Source organism: Salmo trutta, chromosome 27, assembly GCF_901001165.1.
Source record: "Salmo trutta chromosome 27, fSalTru1.1, whole genome shotgun sequence".
In the NCBI taxonomy this organism is placed as follows: Eukaryota; Metazoa; Chordata; class Actinopteri; order Salmoniformes; family Salmonidae; genus Salmo; species Salmo trutta.
Window position 1 is genome coordinate 42,995,548 of NC_042983.1, and position 22,924 is coordinate 43,018,471.

The following is a 22,924-nucleotide window of genomic DNA, read 5'->3' on the forward strand; positions in this document are numbered from 1 at the left end:
TATACAAAGAAATGTCAATAGAAAACAAGTCAAAACAAAATGCATCTAGTTTGCAGTGTTTCCAGCTGCAGTTTGAAGTGATTGTGTTAGCTGTAATTGGCTAACTCCTTTGAACAGTGTTATGACGAGACGGCAAATTTTCTATGCCAGGCGAAATCGTGCATCATTAGCTCATTGTTATGGAGCACGAATCCAAATAAATGGATATAAATACACTGCTCAAAAAAATAAAGGGAACACTAAAATAACACATCCTAGATCTGAATGAATGAAATAATCTTATTAAATACTTTTTTCTTTACATAGTTGAATGTGCTGACAACAAAATCACACAAAAATAATCAATTGAAATCCAATTTATCAACCCATGGAGGTCTGGATTTGGAGTCACACTCAAAATTAAAGTGGAAAACCACACTACAGGCTGATCCAACTTTGATGTAATGTTCTTAAAACAAGTCAAAATGAGGCTGAGTAATGTGTGTGGCCTCCACGTGGCTGTATGACCTCCCTACAATGCCTGGGCATGCTCCTGATGAGGTGGCGGATGGTCTCCTGAGGGATCTCCTCCCAGACCTGGACTAAAGCATCCGCCAACTCCTGGACAGTCTGTGGTGCAACGTGGCGTTGGTGGATGGAGCGAGACATGATGTGCTCAATTGGATTCAGGTCTGGGGAACGGGCGGGCCAGTCCATAGCATCAATGCCTTCCTCTTGCAGGAACTGCTGACACACTCCAGCCACATGAGGTCTAGCATTGTCTTGCATTAGGAGGAACCCAGGGCCAACCGCACCAGCATATGGTCTCAAAAGGGGTCTGAGGATCTCATCTCAGTACCTAATGGCAGTCAGGTTACCTCTGGCAAGCACATGGAGGGCTGTGCGGCCCCCCAAAGAAATGCCACCCCACACCATGACTGACCCACCGCCAAACCGGTCATGCTGGAGGATGTTGCAGGCAGCAGAACGTTCTCCACGGCGTCTCTAGACTCTGTCACGTCTGTCACATGTGCTCAGTGTGAACCTGCTTTCATCTGTGAAGAGCACAGGGCGCCAGTGGCAAATTTGCCAATCTTGGTGTTCTCTGGCAAATGCCAAACGTCCTGCACGGTGTTGGGCTGTAAGCACAACCCCCACCTGTGGACGTCGGGCCCTCAAACCACCCTCATGGAGTCTGTTTCTGACCGTTTGAGCAGACACATGCACATTTGTGGCCTGCTGGAGGTCATTTTGCAGGGCTCTGGCAGTGCTCCTCCTGCTCCTCCTTGCACAAAGGCGGAGGTAGCGGTCCTGCTGCTGGGTTGTTGCCCTCCTACGGCCTCCTCCACGTCTCCTGATGTACTGGCCTGTCTCCTGGTAGCGCCTCCATGCTCTGGACACTACGCTGACAGACACAGCAAACCTTCTTGCCACAGCTCGCATTGATGTGCCATCCTGGATGAGCCTGAGCCACTTGTGTGGGTTGTAGACTCCGTCTCATGCTACCACTAGAGTGAAAGCACCGCCAACATTCAAAAGTGACCAAAACATCAGCTAGGAAGCATAGGAACTGAGAAGTGGTCTGTGGTCACCACCTGCAGAACCACTCCTTTATTGGGGGTGTCTTGCTAATTGCCTATAATTTCCACCTGTTGTCTATTCCATTTGCACAACAGCATGTGAAATGTATTGTCAATCAGTGTTGCTTCCTAAGTGGACAGTTTGATTTCACAGAAGTGTGATTGACTTGGAGTTACATTGTGTTGTTTAAGTGTTCCCTTTATTTTTTTGAGCAGTGTATATAAAATAATCGAAAACAGCTTAAACAAATGCAAATACTTTGCTGTTATTCTGGCAGCACTGTTTGACTTGACTGAGTTAGCCGTAGTTGGCTAGCTAGCTTTGCCATAGCAACCTGCACATTTCTGGGACTATCAAACAGTTATCGGGTAGTTTATTTTTTACATGGCAATCAATACGAATAGAACTAACGACCAGAACAAACATAAAATTGCACTTGACAATGTTAGTGAATGTAGCATCATGTTCTGTTGAAAAAAATATATGGTTTGGAAAATAATCTTGATTTTTAATGCTGGTATTTAATGCCGTTGTATAAAAGACCATGTGTTCTGACATTTTTATCATGGCTGTGATGGCGTCACATGGTCTCCTAGCTTAAAGGGATAATCCACTCCAAACAACTCATTTCTAATTCCTGTTAAATAACAGTAATATGAAAAAACAATATTTTTTTGGGAGAACAAATGTTTCATTTTGTCGTAGAAACATGTGAAAATTGGTTTGGGAAATCTGTTGCAGCTCAAGTCTACTACAAAACCCACAATGCAATGTTCTCCATCTCCCTGGGCCAGCAGGCTGGCTGGCTAGAAATCATATAATAATACCAAAGTCAATATTTGTCTCTGCCACTGAGCTATAAACGGTGTCTCTGCTCAGAGTGAAAGCTGTGTTAAATTGCTTTCACAACAGAGATAATGTTGAAGAGATGGAAAACTTCATTAGATTCGGATTGGGTGAAGATTAGTTTACCAACCCCGTGACGCAGCAAGACAACGTGAATGCGATTGGTCGACAGTCAGTTGGGTGGGGGCTTTTCTCGATTCATTGCCCATTTGGATTCCTATCTCCTCCTATGGGCACGGAGCATTGCGACATGGTACGTGAAGGAGAAACGGAGGTTAATAATTTGGTACACTGAGCGAAATCTATTTTTTTGTCATGGCGATATAAACGGATGGATGTGTTCTAGACAAGTACCAGCCATACCATCCATTGGCTGATTTACTGATCTGGAATGCAGGTTATTGTTTTAAACGCATTATGAAATGTAATCCCCTATCTCCAGTGACAAGAATTATATAGCTATGACACGTTCTTACACGATTTCCTGATTATCACAAGTGGACCGCTTAGAAGTTGAATCACGAGCAACATTTTTTATTTGACCCACTGACATAGGGGGCGGCAGCGTAGCCTAGTGGTTAGAGCATTGGACTAGTAACCGAAAGGTTACAAGTTCAAATCCCCGAGCTGAGAAGGTACAAATCTGTTGTTCTTCCCCTGAACAATGCAGTTAACCCCACTGTTCCTAGACCGTCATTGAAAATAAGAATTTGTTCTTAACTGACTTGCCTAGTTAAATAAAGGTTAAAAAAAATAGGCTTTCACCAAACTGACAGGAGTTTCATGATTTTTATTTCTGGGGGTGGATTATCCCTTTAATTATTACCAATTCATGGCCTTTAGAAAACAGCCGCTTCACCGTAGGGATGGTGCCAGGTTTCCTCCAGACGTAACGCTTGGCATACAGGCCAAAGAGCGTCCCACCCGGTGAAATTGCATATCCAAGCTTCTGGGCCAGAGTAACAGGCAGTTTACTTTGGGCACGCTTTTCATCCGGACGTGAAAATACTGCCCCCTACCCAAGAGAGGTTAACTGAGGAGTGGCTAAGAGTGACCACGGGGTTCTTGGTCACATCTCTGACCAAGGCCCTTCTCCCTCCGATTGCTCAGTTTGGCCGGGCGTCCAGCTCTAGCAAGAGTCTTGGTGGTTCCAAGTTTCTTCCATTTAAGAATGATGGAGGCCACTGTGTTCCTGGGAACCTTAAATGCTGCAGAAATGTTTTGGTACCCTTCCCCAGATCTGTGCTGATACAATCCTGTCTCGGACCTCTACGGACAATTCCTTCGACCTCATGGCTTGGTTTCTGCTCTGGCATGCACTGTTAACTGTGGGACCTTATATAGACAGGTGTGTGCCTTTCCAAATCATGTCCAATCAATTGAATTTACCACAGGTGGACTCCAATCAACTTGTAGAAACATCTCAAGGATGATCAATGGAAACAGGATGCACCTGAGCTCAATTTCGAGTCTCATAGCAAAGAGTCTGATTAATTATGTAAATTATATTTTTAATACATTTGCAAACATTTCTAAAAACCTGTTTTCGCTTTGTCATTATGGGGTATCGTGATGTCATTGTGGGGTATTGTGATGTCATTATGGGGTATTGTGATGTCATTATGGGGTATTGTGATGTCATTATGGGGTATTGTGATGTCATTATGGGGTAGTGCATGTAGATTGATGAAATGTTTTAATTAATCAATATTAGAATAAGTCTGTAACGGAAAACAAAATGTGAAAACAAGTTAAGGGGTCTGAATACTTTCCGAATGCACTGTAGACCTGTGCTGCTCAACAGTTAGTCCATGTAGACCTGTGCTGCTCAACAGTTAGTCCATGTAGACCTGTGCTGCTCAACAGTTAGTCCATATAGACCTGTGCTGCTCAACAGTTAGTCCATGTAGACCTGTGCTGCTCAACAGTTAGTCCATGTAGACCTGTGCTGCTCAACAGTTAGTCCATGTAGACCTGTGCTGCTCAACAGTTAGTCCATGTAGACCTGTGCTGCTCAACAGACAGTCCAGGTAGACCTGTGCTGCTCAACAGTTAGTCCAGGTAGACCTGTGCTGCTCAACAGTCAGTCCATATAGACCTGTGCTGCTCAACAGTTAGTCAATATAGACCTGTGCTGCTCAACAGTTAGTCCATGTAGACCTGTGCTGCTCAACAGTTAGTCCAGGTAGACCTGTGCTGCTCAACAGTCAGTCCATATAGACCTGTGCTGCTCAACAGTTAGTCCATGTAGACCTGTGCTGCTCAACAGTTAGTCCATGTAGACCTGTGCTGCTCAACAGTTAGTCCATGTAGACCTGTGCTGCTCAACAGTTAGTCCATGTAGACCTGTGCTGCTCAACAGTCAGTCCAGGTAGACCTGTGCTGCTCAACAGTTAGTCCAGGTAGACCTGTGCTGCTCAACAGTCAGTCCATATAGACCTGTGCTGCTCAACAGTTAGTCCATATAGACCTGTGCTGCTCAACAGTTAGTCCATATAGACCTGTGCTGCTCAACAGTTAGTCCAGGTAGACCTGTGCTGCTCAACAGTTAGTCCATATAGACCTGTGCTGCTCAACAGTTAGTCCATGTAGACCTGTGCTGCTCAACAGTTAGTCCATGTAGACCTGTGCTGCTCAACAGTTAGTCCATGTAGACCTGTGCTGCTCAACAGTTAGTCCATGTAGACCTGTGCTGCTCAACAGTTAGTCCATATAGACCTGTGCTGCTCAACAGTTAGTCCATGTAGACCTGTGCTGCTCAACAGTTAGTCCATGTAGACCTGTGCTGCTCAACAGTTAGTCCATGTAGACCTGTGCTGCTCAACAGTTAGTCCATGTAGACCTGTGCTGCTCAACAGTCAGTCCAGGTAGACCTGTGCTGCTCAACAGTTAGTCCAGGTAGACCTGTGCTGCTCAACAGTCAGTCCATATAGACCTGTGCTGCTCAACAGTTAGTCCATATAGACCTGTGCTGCTCAACAGTTAGTCCAGGTAGACCTGTGCTGCTCAACAGTCAGTCCATATAGACCTGTGCTGCTCAACAGTTAGTCCATGTAGACCTGTGCTGCTCAACAGTTAGTCCATGTAGACCTGTGCTGCTCAACAGTTAGTCCATGTAGACCTGTGCTGCTCAACAGTTAGTCCATGTAGACCTGTGCTGCTCAACAGTTAGTCCATGTAGACCTGTGCTGCTCAACAGTCAGTCCAGGTAGACCTGTGCTGCTCAACAGTTAGTCCAGGTAGACCTGTGCTGCTCAACAGTCAGTCCATATAGACCTGTGCTGCTCAACAGTTAGTCCATATAGACCTGTGCTGCTCAACAGTTAGTCCATATAGACCTGTGCTGCTCAACAGTTAGTCCAGGTAGACCTGTGCTGCTCAACAGTCAGTCCATATAGACCTGTGCTGCTCAACAGTTAGTCCATATAGACCTGTGCTGCTCAACAGTTAGTCCATGTAGACCTGTGCTGCTCAACAGTTAGTCCATATAGACCTGTGCTGCTCAACAGTTAGTCCATGTAGACCTGTGCTGCTCAACAGTTAGTCCATGTAGACCTGTGCTGCTCAACAGTTAGTCCATGTAGACCTGTGCTGCTCAACAGTTAGTCCATATAGACCTGTGCTGCTCAACAGTTAGTCCATATAGACCTGTGCTGCTCAACAGTTAGTCCATATAGACCTGTGCTGCTCAACAGTTAGTCCATGTAGACCTGTGCTGCTCAACAGTCAGTCCATGTAGACCTGTGCTGCTCAACAGTTAGTCCATGTAGACCTGTGCTGCTCAACAGTTAGTCCATGTAGACCTGTGCTGCTCAACAGTCAGTCCATATAGACCTGTGCTGCTCAACAGTTAGTCCATATAGACCTGTGCTGCTCAACAGTTAGTCCATATAGACCTGTGCTGCTCAACAGTCAGTCCAGGTAGACCTGTGCTGCTCAACAGTCAGTCCATATAGACCTGTGCTGCTCAACAGTCAGTCCAGGTAGACCTGTGCTGCTCAACAGTTAGTCCATGTAGACCTGTGCTGCTCAACAGTTAGTCCATGTAGACCTGTGCTGCTCAACAGTTAGTCCATGTAGACCTGTGCTGCTCAACAGTTAGTCCATATAGACCTGTGCTGCTCAACAGTTAGTCCATATAGACCTGTGCTGCTCAACAGTTAGTCCATATAGACCTGTGCTGCTCAACAGTTAGTCCATATAGACCTGTGCTGCTCAACAGTTAGTCCATGTAGACCTGTGCTGCTCAACAGTTAGTCCATGTAGACCTGTGCTGCTCAACAGTTAGTCCATATAGACCTGTGCTGCTCAACAGTTAGTCCATATAGACCTGTGCTGCTCAACAGTTAGTCCATATAGACCTGTGCTGCTCAACAGTTAGTCCATATAGACCTGTGCTGCTCAACAGTCAGTCCAGGTAGACCTGTGCTGCTCAACAGTCAGTCCATATAGACCTGTGCTGCTCAACAGTCAGTCCAGGTAGACCTGTGCTGCTCAACAGTCAGTCCATATAGACATGTGCTGCTCAACAGTCAGTCCATATAGACCTGTGCTGCTCAACAGTCAGTCCCGTTCATATAGCTCCTCAAGTCTGTAGAAGACAAGGACATGGAAAGTTCATTCAAATTGATGTATATAAAGTGCAACAACTGTCTGGCTCAGCTAGAAGCAGACAAGTGGACAGTGTTACTATAGCACTGTTCTGTTCACTATAGCTGATGTACTACATCCCTGCATACCTTATAGACCAACCCAGCAGCGAAAGGCTTGACAATCTCCCAATGTCATTCAACTTGTTGGTGTTTGGTAACAGATCTCTTTCCATTCATCAAAATGGCCGCTGTACACTTTGGATTGATTATATATATTTTAACAGACAAATAATAATCATACACACAGTACCAGTCAAAAGTTTGGACACACCTAGTCATTCAAGGGTTTTTCTTTATTTTTACTATTTTCTACATTGTAGAATGCTAGTGAAGACATCAAAACTATGAAATAACTCATATGGAATCATGTAGTTAAGCAAGAGAATATTCTTCAAATCGGCATAAAAAAAGATATGTGCATTTTCCCATCAGAGTTGTGTTTCCATCAATTTGACATGTTGCGGATAAAAGTCTGTGTGTAAATACGTCCTGCACATAAAAAAATAATTTTGCTATTAAATTCCCATGTCCTGAATAAAAAAATAATTTTGCTATTAAATTCCCCATGTCCTGAATAAAAAAATCATTTTGCTGTTAAATTCCCATGTCCTGAATAAAAAAATCCAAGTTAAAAAGATGTGTAGGTATAGCGAATGTGCCAACTCTGGTACTGGCACGTGCACTCTGGTATTGGCACGTGCACTCTGGTATTGGCACGTGCACTCTGGTATTGGCACGTGCACTCTGGTATTGGCACGTGCACTCTGGTATTGGCACGTGCACTCTGGTACTGGCACGTGCACTCTGGTACTGGCACGTGCACTCTGGTATTGGCACGTGCACTCTGGTACTGGCACGTGCACTCTGGTACTGGCACGTGCACTCACGTACTGGCACGTGCACTCACGTACTGGCACGTGCACTCACGTACTGGCACGTGCACTCACGTACTGGCACGTGCACTCACGTACTGGCACGTGCACTCTGGTATTGGCACGTGCACTCTAGCCAACAGCTCCCAGATACAGTGCGTTCATAGCCTACATGATGAGATTATTACGGACAAAAAAAAAAAAAGTGAGAGATGATCATGTCACCAGAATAAAACCCTGGATATTTATTGGAAAGGAGCATCAAGCTCATCACCTTGAACTTTCATCACCCTGTTAAGTTAATCATGACTTATTTCATCACAGCCTAATAAAACTGTATGCTTTCCCATGTCAATTATTTAACATGTACTTTACTCGCATAAAAAGGTTGTAAGATTCTGGAATTATTATCATCGTGATTATTATCATGATGTTAATCATGATTAATTTCATCATAGCCTAATAAAACTGCATTCTTTCCCATGATGTTGTTAAAAAAAAATTATCCGACATGTACTTTACCTTTATAAAAAGGTTGGATGTAAACCTGGTTAACGTCAAGCTATTTTGAGAAACGCTGGAATTATATTTTGGACAAACAAAATTTGGTAGTAACCTAACCAGATGAAAAACATTGTGACCGGCTGTGTTTATGCCACATATTAAAGGGGATACAATTTTTTTTAAAGTTAAATGACTAATATTTAGGCTATATTGAAGCGTTAGGATCTAGGCGAGTGAGGAATATCCGGTTGGATTGGAGAGGAGGCAGAGCGTGTTCCTAAAGGAAACCAAGGGAACCAGTATGTTTTACCATTCCTCATGATTAGATAAAAGTTTGGTCCAAAACGGATGTTAGCTATTATATTTATTGGATATTACACGGTAGGGTAGAAACACACATTCATAGCTGTTGCTATGAGCATATTTACTAGGCTAAATGCTTGGCATTGTGACTATTAAACCAGAGGCTCCCAATTACTTTCAGCCTTGGGCTGATTTCTCCTCGAGTGGATGGTAAGGGGGGGTGTAATATAGTTATAAATACACTCTCTCTCTCTCTCTCTCTCTCTCATGACAAATACACTGTTTTCAATTTGCTTCTTAATATAAATCCACTAGCATTCTATAATTACACTCTTAGTTTGTGTTTCTTACCCCAAACAACTAGTTTGTCTTTTCAGCCGCTAATGCTAATCGCTAGCTAGCAAATAAAATGTACCGAGTCAAAGCAAACATAATTAGCTATACAGCCTGATAATACCAGTGATGATGTAGACCTAAAATCAGCATGTTGTTTCTGCAACAGTATCTTCTAAATCAAAGAGGAATATGTAAAGTAAGAATATGTTAGTTACATAAAGTAGCTAAGAGAAAACAATCAAAGTAACCAAAGATTATAGGGTCCCTCAGGAAACACTTATCAACACTTTGGTTCCTACCCTGTCACAATAACTCCTCTCTCGCATTTTCATTTGTTGTCATGTCAAACAACACTGTATTCAAAGTGCCCACTATTATATTCTAACTACAGAATTATAATAATGCTTCTATTTCCACGATTCCAACAGTTCAACCAAGTGTTTTGCTCTAAATCGCAAGTCAAATTGCAACATTTAAAAATAAGTCCTAGATTGTTTGCCCATATTGTGCAGCCCTACGTGGCGGTGTGGAAATGACCTCAAATGAGTGCAGGAAATGCAGAAATTAACGAAAATGCTGAAAATTATTTTGGGGTTGAAGTTGAATTGAACAGTATAAACCAATCAGAATGGAGAAAGACCCATTTAAATCATTTATAATATATGTGTTACCACCCTGGGATCACTACTCATAAAGAACATTTAAAACTTTTATTATTCAAAAACATAAAATATCGTCAAAACCCGTCCAATTTGTTTTAAATACCGTGATCTGATAGTTTGGCCATATCGCCCAGTCCTAGGAGAAGGATGTTTGGTATACATTTGAAACCCAAATCATTAACCAGTAGGCTACCCACACCGCCAGCATTTACCAGTAGGCTACCAACACCGCCTGCATTTACCATTAGGCTACCAACACCGCCTGCATTTACCAGTAGGCTACCAACACCGCCTGCATTTACCATTAGGCTACCAACACCGCCTGCATTTACCATTAGGCTACCAACACCGCCTGCATTTACCAGTAGGCTACCAACACCGCCTGCATTTACCATTAGGCTACCAACACCGCCTGCATTTACCATTAGGCTACCAACACCGCCTGCATTTACCAGTAGGCTACCAACACCGCCTGCATTTACCATTAGGCTACCAACACCGCCTGCATTTACCATTAGGCTACCAACACCGCCTGCATTTACCATTAGGCTACCAACACCGCCTGCATTTACCATTAGGCTACCAACACCGCCTGCATTTACCATTAGGCTACCAACACCGCCTGCATTTACCATTAGGCTACCAACACCGCCTGCATTTACCATTAGGCTACCAACACCGCCTGCATTTACCATTAGGCTACCAACACCGCCTGCATTTACCATTAGGCTACCAACACCGCCTGCATTTACCATTAGGCTACCAACACCGCCTGCATTTACCATTAGGCTACCAACACCGCCTGCATTTACCATTAGGCTACCAACATGCCTGCATTTAGGCCTGGTTAGCTGCTTGTTTCCCTCATTAGGCCTAGACATTTAAGTTGAAACACCTGTAGCCTGTCAGATAAGACAGACAGACCCAACCTCCCCTTCCTACCATCCCCTCATGTCTCCTCTGACACCATCTCAATAACACGGACACAATCGCAAAGTCACGTTGCAGAAATTTGCACAAAGTTGGAGATTTCTCAACTTTCTGTCACAACCTCTCGTCTCCAACAGGTAGTCTGAAATCAGTGGTTCCCAGCCTCTCGTCTCCAACAGGTAGTCTGAAATCAGTGGTTCCCAGCCTCTCGTCTCCAACAGGTAGTCTGAAATCAGTGGTTCCCAGCCTCTCGTCTCCAACAGGTAGTCTGAAATCAGTGGTTCCCAACCTCTCGTCTCCAACAGGTAGTCTGAAATCAGTGGTTCCCAACCTCTCGTCTCCAACAGGTAGTATGAAATCAGTGGTTCCCAGCCTCTCGTCGCCAACAGGTAGTCTGAAATCAGTGGTTCCCAGCCTCTCGTCGCCAACAGGTAGTCTGAAATCAGTGATTCCCAACCTCTCGTCTCCAACAGGTAGTCTGAAATCAGTGGTTCCCAACCTCTCGTCTCCAACAGGTAGTCTGAAATCAGTGGTTCCCAGCCTCTCGTCTCCAACAGGTAGTCTGAAATCAGTGGTTCCCAGCCTCTCGTCGCCAACAGGTAGTCTGAAATCAGTGGTTCCCAACCTCTCGTCTCCAACAGGTAGTCTGAAATCAGTGGTTCCCAGCCTCTCGTCGCCAACAGGTAGTCTGAAATCAGTGGTTCCCAGCCTCTCGTCTCCAACAGGTAGTCTGAAATCAGTGGTTCCCAGCCTCTCGTCTCCAACAGGTAGTCTGAAATCAGTGGTTCCCAGCCTCTCGTCTCCAACAGGTAGTCTGAAATCAGTGGTTCCCAGCCTCTCGTCTTCAACAGGTAGTCTGAAATCAGTGGTTCCCAACCTCTCGTCTCCAACAGGTAGTCTGAAATCAGTGGTTCCCAGCCTCTCGTCTCCAACAGGTAGTCTGAAATCAGTGGTTCCCAGCCTCTCGTCGCCAACAGGTAGTCTGAAATCAGTGGTTCCCAACCTCTCGTCTCCAACAGGTAGTCTGAAATCAGTGGTTCCCAGCCTCTCGTCGCCAACAGGTAGTCTGAAATCAGTGGTTCCCAGCCTCTCGTCTCCAACAGGTAGTCTGAAATCAGTGGTTCCCAGCCTCTCGTCTCCAACAGGTAGTCTGAAATCAGTGGTTCCCAGCCTCTCGTCTCCAACAGGTAGTCTGAAATCAGTGGTTCCCAGCCTCTCGTCTTCAACAGGTAGTCTGAAATCAGTGGTTCCCAACCTTTTTCGGTTACTGTACCACCAACTGAATCCTGCTCTGCCCGGAGTACCCCCTCTTGTGCATTTTACCAGTAGGCCCAAGGGTCTCATGAGTCTTCTCAAGTACCCCCTGTGGATAGGCCGAGTACCTCGAAGGGTCCAAGTACCCATGATTGGGAACTACTGGCCTAAAATCACTGTGTCTATTAGCTCGTTCCATTTAAAGTGACTGATTTCCATTAGCTTGGTGGCTAATAGTGGTAGAAAGTATGAGCATACTGAGGGATTTCAGACACAGTTCAGACTAGTCCTCCAAATCAGCCGGTGCCACACGACTGGACTTCTGTAGGTCAGGTTCCCTATTTATGATTCTCAGAGAGCTGAGGGCTGTTGTTTCACTGCAAGCTAGAACAATGTCTCCTCTCTGTAACATCCCCTTTCTAAGCTCTCCCAATAACTCTGCCTGTCTGAGAATAGCTCATATCTTTTTTCCCTGGGTAATAAAATACTACCAAGGCCTGTAGGATGTGAGAAGACCGAACATGTAACAGATTTGTGAAGTTTTGTTTTATGTTCTCCCGAAATGCTGTGGACGACAGAATCCTAAATCATCAGGCTTAAGTTTGATGTGTTAGATGTTAATGAATAAGCCAGGTCATGTCATGATGAAGCAACAACATACAACAGTTTATCAAAAGAAGTGAACTTCCATAAGCACACATAAAGCTGACCTAGACTGTATTTCCCCTGTTTCTCCACTGAACCAGCAGAAGAAGAAAAAAAAAGACGAGGCTCATATGACGAGAGGGAAAGAAGATGTCTGTGCTTCAGAGATTTGGGAAGTTCAATGACTCAATAGATCAGCCTTAATCATACGTCTTAGAGCAGTTAGGTTAGCAGCAGGACGGCAGGAGGGAAGGGTCAGATTAGGACGCGGTACAAAAACCTGATCAACCCAGTCAGGTCCAGGGTAGCAAAAACTGTCATGAAGATGACAGTCTCTGACCAGAATGTACATTAACCTACATATTTCAACAGCTCTTGAATGTAAGACCTTTTTAAAGGGTTAAATAATCACGGGAACTAAGACATTGAGAGACTTTTGTGGTCCTTTCTTAAGTCACAGAAAACCATGATGACTGTGGCTCAGATCATAATGCTGGCCCAGGCTATAGGAAATAATTAAATGGATATTATTAGACTAACACTTTCTGAGAGACTTTCTGTAGTCCTTTGGCCCTATTTCAATAAACGTTAATTAAATACAACCACCAACTGTTTGCACTTGCTGTTGCTCTAAGATGGCAACTCTGCGCCAATGCCCATGTACCAATTGAATCTCAACAAGGTAACAGTCTGTGGTTGTATTTGATTAACGTTTTTTTTTTTTTACATTTATTTTCAAATATATGGCATTGTCAAACAAAAGAAGACAAACATAGGTACAAGATTAGCGTTTCCTAATTTAAAAACATGTTGAGCCCTGTCGCTCAATTGGTAGAGCATGGTGTTTGCAACGCCAGCATGGTGTGTGCAACGCCAGGGTTGTGGGTTTGATTCCCACAGGGGGCCAGTACAAAAATTGAAAGAATTATTATTATTTTTTTTTTTTTTTAAATGCATGAAATGAAAATGAAATGTATGCATTCACTACTGTAAGTCGCTCTGGATAAGAGCATCTGCTAAATGACTCACTACTGTAAGTCGCTCTGGATAAGAGCGTCTGCTAAATGACTAAAATGTAAGTATTGACCTTGAGCGACTTGATGTAGTCGGAGATGAATTCCACAAAGCCTGGTCTCTGCTCCACTCCGTTAGTGGAGTTGGATTTCAAAGCCTGGTCTCTGCTCCACTCCGTTAGCGGAGTTGGATTTCAAAGCCTGGTCTCTGCTCCACTCCGTTAGCGGAGTTGGATTTCAAAGCCTGGTCTCTGCTCCACTCCGTTAGCGGAGTTGGATTTCAAAGCCTGGTCTCTGCTCCACTCCGTTAGTGGAGTTGGATTTCAAAGCCTGGTCTCTGCTCCACTCCGTTAGTGGAGTTGGATTTCAAAGCCTGGTCTCTGCTCCACTCCGTTAGTGGAGTTGGATTTCAAAGCCTGGTCTCTGCTCCACTCCGTTAGCGGAGTTGGATTTCAAAGCCTGGTCTCTGCTCCACTCTGTTAGTGGAGTTGGATTTCAAAGCCTGGTCTCTGCTCCACTCCGTTAGTGGAGTTGGATTTCAAAGCCTGGTCTCTGCTCCACTCCGTTAGTGGAGTTGGATTTCAAAGCCTGGTCTCTGCTCCACTCCGTTAGTGGAGTTGGATTTCAAACTTCCCTTCACCGTGGAGTTTAGTCAGCTTGGCTTTTCTGCAGCTTAGTTCGAAAACTCAGTGACTCATCTTTTTTTTTTTTGGTAATGAATTACTTTGAGAACGAGGTCACATCATAACACATTGTAGGAAGCTAGTACAGCTGTGGTTAAAAAGATTATATTAAAAAAGTCAACAGAATTCTCTGTTGGGCGTGAATGTATAAGTGTTGGGCAATGGAAGCCATAATCACATTCAGCCTCTGGCTGGTTCAGGTGTTTCAGAAAGAAAGAAAGACAGAGAAGTAGCCCACTCTTAGGCTTCAAATGACATACAGTTTGCCAAATTTGCACTCCAGACCACACCAGCAGCTAGGGTTAGGCCTAAAAAAACAACAACAACAAAAAACAAGACGCCTACAGCCAAGCCAGCCATGCCCTCTGTAGAAAAATCCAGGCTAGCCAACATCTGTTGGTTAGGGTGAAACGGATCCGAAAACTAAAGGAGAACCACTGATGGTAATAGAACTAGTGAAAACACTGGTTCAGGCCAGCGGCACAAGGCTGCTTTCACAATGACACCCTATTCCCTATATCGTGCACTACTTTTGACCAGGGCCCATAGGGTAGTAGTGCACTACTTTTGACCAGGGGCCCATAGGGTAGTAGTGCACTACTTTTGACCAGGGCCCATAGGGAATAGGGTGCAACTCAGCCTTAGTATAGGAAAGAAGACAAAACTGAGGCCAAAAGCACAAGCAGTGGTTGTTGCCTAACTACAAATATCCATCTCCCTGTAACAACCAGTAGGTTCCTGAGTTAATTGGTCAGACCATTTCAGTATTACCTCATAGGCAATCAATAGAAAGAAAAAGCTTCTTTAAAGCCATGTATCTTCTATGAAGGTTTCAAATGTGTGTCTTTACGTTCTAACCTGGTTGAAACAAAGTCTACCCGGCAACAAATTGATCCTGTACAAAGAAAACAGCGATTCCCAATGAAATGAAAGAAATGATGCTCTGAGAAGGTTTAAAGTAAATAGCTTATAAACACTGCATGTGCTAGCATCAGTTCATCTGGTTATTGTAGGCCTAACATATCCAGGATAAACCTACTAGCTAGAGTATTTGAGAGTGCTGGCCTACGTAGTTAAAAATCGGTCCTAAATTAAAAGACGCTTTGTTTTTCATAACGTGACATGACATTTATCTTGTCCTGACAAAATGCTTCCTTAAAAAGATGGAATCCGTACTGGGGGGGGGGGGGGGGGGGGGGACAGCGCCACTGGCCGAGGAGCTTCGCACTGAGGGAGCATTGTGGCAACAAAAAAATAAATAAAAGCAGAAAATATACTATAAATATACTATATACTATGCACTATTCTCACATATGAAATTTCATTGGGAGGAAGGATGTTTGATATATGATTTTTTTTTTTTTTACATTTGTATCACAAATCATTTGAGAAAATGATGAAAAAGTGCCCATTTTAGGGACTTTTTAGACCTGTACAAGATAAAGGGGCAACGCTACAATAATGGGATTACTCTAAAACTCAGATTCTTCACTTTAAAATCTAGCCAAACCAAATAAAAAATAAATAAATTCTTAAATATCCGCTCCGAATTAACATTCAAAAGATGTCTGCAGAAAGAATGGGGCCTTGACACCTTGACTTAAAACATCTCTTTTAGTTATTGAACTAGAGTGTTTAAAAAGTGGATTTACACCTGGTAACATCATTTCAGTGAAGGAATTGAATCATGGGTCCCTGATCTGTACTATTACAGGAATGCATAATGATGTATATAAATGTCATTCTCTTCATGGTGATGTATCCTGAATAGGGACACAAAAGGGTAGAAATATACAATATCCTCCTTAGCCTAGTGGTTAAGGGCGACGGGCCAGTAAAGGTCACTGGCTAGTTAGCCTAGTGGTTAAGGGCGACGGGCCAGTAAAGGTCACTGGCTAGTTAGCCTAGTGGTTAAGGGCGACGGGCCAGTAAAGGTCACTGGCTAGTTAGCCTAGTGGTTAAGGGCAACGGGCCTGTAAAGGTCACTGGCTAGTTAGCCTAGTGGTTAAGGGCGACCGGCCAGTAAAGGTCACTGGCTAGTTAGCCTAGTGGTTAAGGGCGATGGGCCAGTAAAGGTAGTGGTTAAGGGCGATGGGCCAGTAAAGGTCACTGGCTAGTTAGCATAGTGGTTAAGGGCGACGGGCCAGTAAAGGTCACTGGCTAGTTAGCCTAGTGGTTAAGGGCGACGGGCCAGTAAAGGTCACTGGCTAGTTAGCCTAGTGGTTAAGGGCGACGGGCCAGTAAAGATCACTGGCTAGTTAGCCTAGTGGTTAAGGGTGACAGGCCAGTAAAGGTCACTGGCTAGTTAGACTAGTGGTTAAGGGCGACGGGCCAGTAAAGGTCACTGGCTAGTTAGCCTAGTGGTTAAGGGCGACGGGCCAGTAAAGGTCACTGGCTAGTTAGCCTAGTGGTTAAGGGCGACGGGCCAGTAAAGGTCACTGGCTAGTTAGCCTAGTGGTTAAGGGCGACGGGCCAGTAAAGGTCACTGGCTAGTTAGCCTAGTGGCTAAGGGCGACGGGCCAGTAAAGGTCACTGGCTAGTTAGCCTAGTGGTTAAGGGCGACGGGCCAGTAAAGGTCACTGGCTAGTTAGCCTAGTGGTTAAGGGCGATGGGCCAGTTAAGGTCACTGGCTAGTTAGCCTAGTGGTTAAGGGCGACGGGCCAGTTAAGGTCACTGGTTCGAATCCCCGAGCCTCAAGGTGGTAAAATTAACATCCCAGAGACCCTAGACCCACTCCAATTTGCGCCAACAGATGATGCAATCTCTATTGCCACTCCACACTGACCCTTTCCCACCTGGACACAAGGAACACCTATGTGAGAATGCTATTCATCGACTACAGCTCAGCGTTCAACACCATAGTGCCCTCAAAGCTCATCCTTATGACACATAAGGTATAATGACAGGTCATAAGGTATAATGACAGGTCATAAGGTATAATGACAGGTCATAAGGTATAATGACAGGGTCTTACAGAAGGCAAGTATAGGTCTATAAAAGGGCCACATTCATCACGATTTTCTCAAAAATGATCTGGTGATACAAAATGTCAAAAGATGTCTTTATTATTTATTATACTGGCATGCATTCGCCCCCAGTAACTTCTCTGTTGTTTTAATAATCACAAACAGATGTGGCTCTTTCACCATTAAGGATTACAGCTTTAACCGAAGAGAATAAAAAACAAATCTACCCATTCTATAAACAAATTAAATTGACAAATGGTCAACAGTGTCATGACGTAAGCTGAAGAGTTTGGTCCAGACGAGAATAGGCTTGACAATAGCATGTGTCCCAAATGACTCCCTAGTCACTACATAACCCACTACTTTAGATCAGGGCCTATAAAGGTAGTGCACTTTGTAGGGAATAGGGTGCCATTTGGACATAGGCTAGGAAGTAAACAACAAGACAAAATGCCTTGCAGGAATGTTGACTCCTCAACCGAATGTGAAATAACCTCCTTTCAACCCTCTGGTTTTTTACATTCTCCTAGAGCAGGGGTGTCAAACGTCCGGCCCGCGGGCCGGATAAGGCCCGCAAAGGGGTTTAATCCGGCCCGCGAGATGATTTTGTAAAGTATAAAAATGAGCTGCAATTTTTCAATAAAAGAAACTGCTGTTCCAATTGCGTCCACTGGATGGCGCAATAGCAATTGTGTTAAGCAAGCAAACTGTTTATACCGGAGCAGAGCAAGTAGGTCAAGCAAGTGCAGCCAGTCCGGATGAGCTACTTTGTTTTTGCCCGCAATATTTATTACCGCTTCTACTTTTAACATTATGTGCTTTGGCACCCTCATTGCCCCAATATGTCTCTGGGACGCAGAGTGCAGAGTGTTCCAAGAAAAATGGTCATCCTCCTATTTATCCACGGAATTGAATGGGAAAGCTGTATGTTTGGTGTGTTCACAGCATGTTGCAGTGCTGAAAGAGTATAACCTTCGTCGCCACTATGTGAGTCATCATGCCGACAAATATGACAACTTTCAAGGACAGCGGAGAAGAGAGAAGGTGAATGAACTGTTGGCGGGTCTGAAGAAACAGCAGTCTGTGTTTACTCACAGCCGAGACATCAGTGACGCTGCAGTGAAAGCTAGCTACCTCATTGCTAATGAAATCGCAGTGGCTTCAAAACCATTTAGTGAGGGTGAATTTGTAAAAACATGCATGATGAAGGCAGCGGAGATTGTGTGCCCTGAAAAGCGCCAGGCTTTTGCAAATATCAGCCTGACAAGAAACACAGTTGCAGACAGGATTTCCGATCTTTCAGTGGATTTGGACAGCCAGTTGAAGCAAAAAGTAAAGTCATTTATTGGGTTTTCAGTTGCAATTGATGAAAGCACGGACATTACAGATGTTGCACAACTGGCCATTTTCATCTGCGGAGTTGATGACACATTGACCGTCACCGAGGAGTTCGTGGAGTTGGTGCCGATGACAGATACAACGACAGCAGCTGATATTTTCACTGCACTCGTCGGCGCGCTGGACAGGGTCGGAGTGGACTGGTCCCGCGCTGTCAGCCTGGCTACAGATGGCGCGCCCTCAATGATCGGGAAAAAAGCAGGCGTTGTGACAAAGTTCAGAGAGAAATTGCAATCTGCAAATGGAGGACGTGATTTTTGGACTTTTCACTGTATTTTGCACCAGGAGGCTTTGTGTTGCAAGTCATTAAAGATGGATAACGTCATGAAGGTGGTCATCCAAACTGTTAATTTCATCCGATCCAGAAGCCTGAATCACCGTCAGTTTGACAGCCTTCTCAGAGAGAAAGACCTCATCTATGGCCTGCCATACCACACTGAGGTAAGATGGTTAAGCCGAGGTGCTGTGCTTAGGCGTTTCTTTGATTTACGAGAAGAAATTGAACAGTTCATGGAAGAAAAGGGCAAACCAGTGTTAGAATTTCATTCCGCAGAATGGATGCAGGACCTTGCATTTATGGTGGATGTTACAGAGCACCTGAATAACTTGAACAAACAGCTGCAAGGGCGCAACAAAGTCGTCACGCAGTATTATGACAGCATACGTTCTTTCAAGTTGAAGCTGTCATTGTGGGAGACGCAACTCGCCGGTGGTGATGCAGCTCACTTCCCCTGTCTGAAAAATGTGTGCGCAACCCAACATGTGGCAGACATGAACCGGTTCAAAGATAAAATAACGGGACTGTTACGGGAGTTTGAGCAACGCTTTCAGATTTTTGGTGAACTGGAGAAAGACTTCAACGTTTTTTGCTCGCCATTCACCGTGAATCCCTCTGATCTGCCCGTCAGCATCCAACTTGAAATAATAGACTTGCAGTGTGACTCGGATATGAAGGGCAAATTTGCCGCAGCTGGCTTGGACACATTTTATCAGAATCTCTTGCCAGGTTACCCAACTTGACAGCCCTCGCTGCAAAACTGTTGTGCATGTTTGAAACCACATATCTTTGTGAGCAAGTTTTCTCTGTAATGAGCATAAATAAAACAAAGCTGCGCTCAAGGCTCACGCACAAGCACTTGAATCACATCCTGAAGTTGGCTGCCACTCAGGATGTGACGCCTTATATTGATGCGCTGGTGAAAGCTAAAAGATGCCAGGTATCAGGAGTCAAATAAACTATGCAACCCCACTTAAAGTGCTGCATGAGACACCCTGATATAGTTCTGTGATCTGTGATATACTTCTGTGAATCACTGAGGCATTGTGTGTTTGTGTGTTCTTTTTCTTTAGAATTTTCAAATAAACTTGGTGTTTTATGATTAATAGTGATGTTGTGCTTGTACTATTGTGGACACACTGTCCTCAGGCTCCAGCTTTATGTTTTATATTGATCGTATTAAAACAAAGAAAACAATCTGAAGTTGTTGTTTTTAAGTTATATATATACCATGATTTTACCAGTCCGGCCCACTTGGGAATAGATTTTCCTCCATGTGGCCCCTGAGCTAAAATGTGTTTGACACCCCTGTCCTAGAGGGACGCCAGCTTCAATAACCTCCTTTCAGCCCTCTAGTTTTTTACATTCTCCTAGAGGGACGCCAGCTTCAATAACCTCCTTTCAACCCTCTAGTCTTTTAGAGGGACGCCAGCTTCAATAACCTCCTTTCATCCCTCTAGTTTTTTACATTCTCCTAGAGGGACGCCAGCTTCAATAACCTCCTTTCATCACTCTAGTTTTTTAGAGGGACGCCAGCTTCAATAACCTCCTTTCAACCCTCTAGTCTTTTAGAGGGTCGCCAGCTTCAATAACCTCCTTTCAACCCTCCAGCTTCAATAACCTCCTTTCAACCCTCTAGTCTTTTACATTCTAGAGGGACGCCAGCTTCAATAAGCATCTGAAAGAGCAGAGTTAGCACAAACTCCTGTGAGATGAAGTGAAGGCAGTGCACTGGAAATGACTTGGTTTCTCTCAAATGGCACCGTATTCCCTATATAGTGCACTACTTTTGACCAAAGACCGGTCAGGCCTATATAGTGAATAGGGTGCAATTTAAGACTCACATAGATGTAAGAACTCTTCAAAAGGGACTGTGTGGGTTCTTCTGGAGATCTCTCTGCTGCGTCCCAAAAGGCACCCAGTTCCCTATGTAGTGCACTACTTTTGACCAGGGCCCATAGGGCTCTGATCAAAGGTAGTGCACTTTGTAGGGAAAGGAATATGGTGCGATTTGGGAAGCAGCCTCTGTGATGTAACCACAGTATTGTGTCTTTGCTCTGACAGGACAGACAAGTCAGGGGGTTGGCGGAGGAGCCTGGGAAATCAACTAAGAAAAAAAACCTGAATTCCAAACTTGTGTTGTTAGGATTCACACTGACTTGACGAAGCAAGTGTAGCGTTGTCAAGAAGGCCTACGAAATCTGAAATGCTGGAAGCAGTAAAGACTATAAAACCAGGCTATATTCAAGTGTTTACCTACTACAGAATTTAGGCCTTCAGGCTACATAAGAACATGGTTAAGGTTCGACTTGGAGCCCACCCATCTCAGGACACGACCGACAGAGACAGAGAGACAGAGAAAGAGAGAGAGAGAGAGAGAGCGAGAGACAGAGAGACAGAGAGAGACAGAGAGAGACAGAGAGACAGAGAGAGACAGAGAGAGACAGAGAGAGACAGAGAGAGACAGAGAGAGACAGAGAGAGAAAGAGAGACAGAGAGAGAGAGACTCCTCACTGGATTTCCATTGTGACCTTACAGTCAACAAGACATTCAGCTCACTTCCTTCATAATCATCTTGCCAGTTATTTACAATAGGTTCCCAGGGGAGCACACACACACACACACACACACACACACACACACACACACACACACACACACACACACACAGAGTTTAACCCGAGGCGCCAGGCACACACAATTCAGACAAGCGGTTTGATCACCTTGAAATGAATTGAAGTGGACTACAATGAATTTCAAAAATGACCTTGGACGATGGATTTATAGAGAATAATATTTGAATCTCTTTAAGCCCTAAACGTTTTCACATAGTCATCTTTAAAATAACCTGGTTTCAGGTCCTCTTTAAAAAAATTAACTCTGGGGGTGAACCAAAAATAAATAAAAATATAAGAACTCAGTTCTCTTTGTTTTCACACACTGTCTTTGGTCTTTCAATGAAGACTCAGCTCTTTTGTCAGTTCACCTCAACTATGGTTTTTTTTTGGGGGGGGGGTCTGATTCCTCTTTGCATTCACATTGCTATGTTTAGAAAGGAAGTCCTTTTTTTTCTCCCAACATTCATTCAATGCACTGGGTAATCCTACAGCGGCAGACAAGCTATTTCATCAGAAACCAATTACTGGATAACTAGGGATGTACATAGAGTGAAAAAGAGGGTTTTGGTGATGACGTTTCACTTCCTTACGTTCTTCACGGTGCATCACTAACTACTACTAGACCAAAGTATATAACTTTTACAACAAACTGTCAAAATGAAGACCAGAATTGACCTGTTTCACCATAACTAAGACTAAAACATCTGGTTTTCCATTACGATTATTCTTTATTCATGAGATACTCTTTAATATGTACAACGTATACTAAAATAAGAAAATACCATAAGTTGACTGCAGGTATTAACATTTAGCAGACGCTCTTATCCAGAGCGACTTACAAATTGGTGCATTCACCTTATGATATCCAGTGGAACAACCACTTTACAATAGTACATCTATATCTTTTTTTTGGGGGGGGGGGGGGTTAGAAGGATTACTTTATTGGTGCTTTATAGCCTTCCCTGTAGCTCAGTTGGTAGAGCGTGGTGTTTGCAACGCCAGGGTTGTGGGTTCGATTCCCACAGGGGGCCAGCACAGAAAAAAAAATGTATGAAATGTATGCATTCACTACTGTAAGTCGCTCTGGATAAGACCGTCTGCTAAATGACTAAAATATAAAAATGTTAAATGTTTATCCTTAGTTACACATGTTAAAGTTTCAACGGTTTTGAAAAAACATCCCGTGGCTATTTCCAAATACCCCCCCCGGCATACGGTATACCGCCCCAAGCCTACTGGTAACAGGATAAAATGGTAGAAAAATAACTGCAGATTAAATTAATATTGTAATTGAAAGTTGTACACCCAATATATGCTACTTCCCCTTTAAGAGCTAGAATATAGATGATTCTACATTATGTTGTGATTCTCACCAGATACGTTGTCTTCTCACACTATTCAAACC

The 22,924-nt window shown here is 44.0% G+C and overlaps 1 protein-coding gene across 1 annotated transcript in view; it reads right to left on the reverse strand.

Annotated features, from left to right (window-relative positions):
- The window catches only part of LOC115165112 (WD repeat and FYVE domain-containing protein 3), a 191,662-nt gene that overhangs the window by 167,481 nt on the left and 1,257 nt on the right, over positions 1-22,924 (reverse strand). The gene's annotated exons all lie outside the window — the stretch shown is intronic.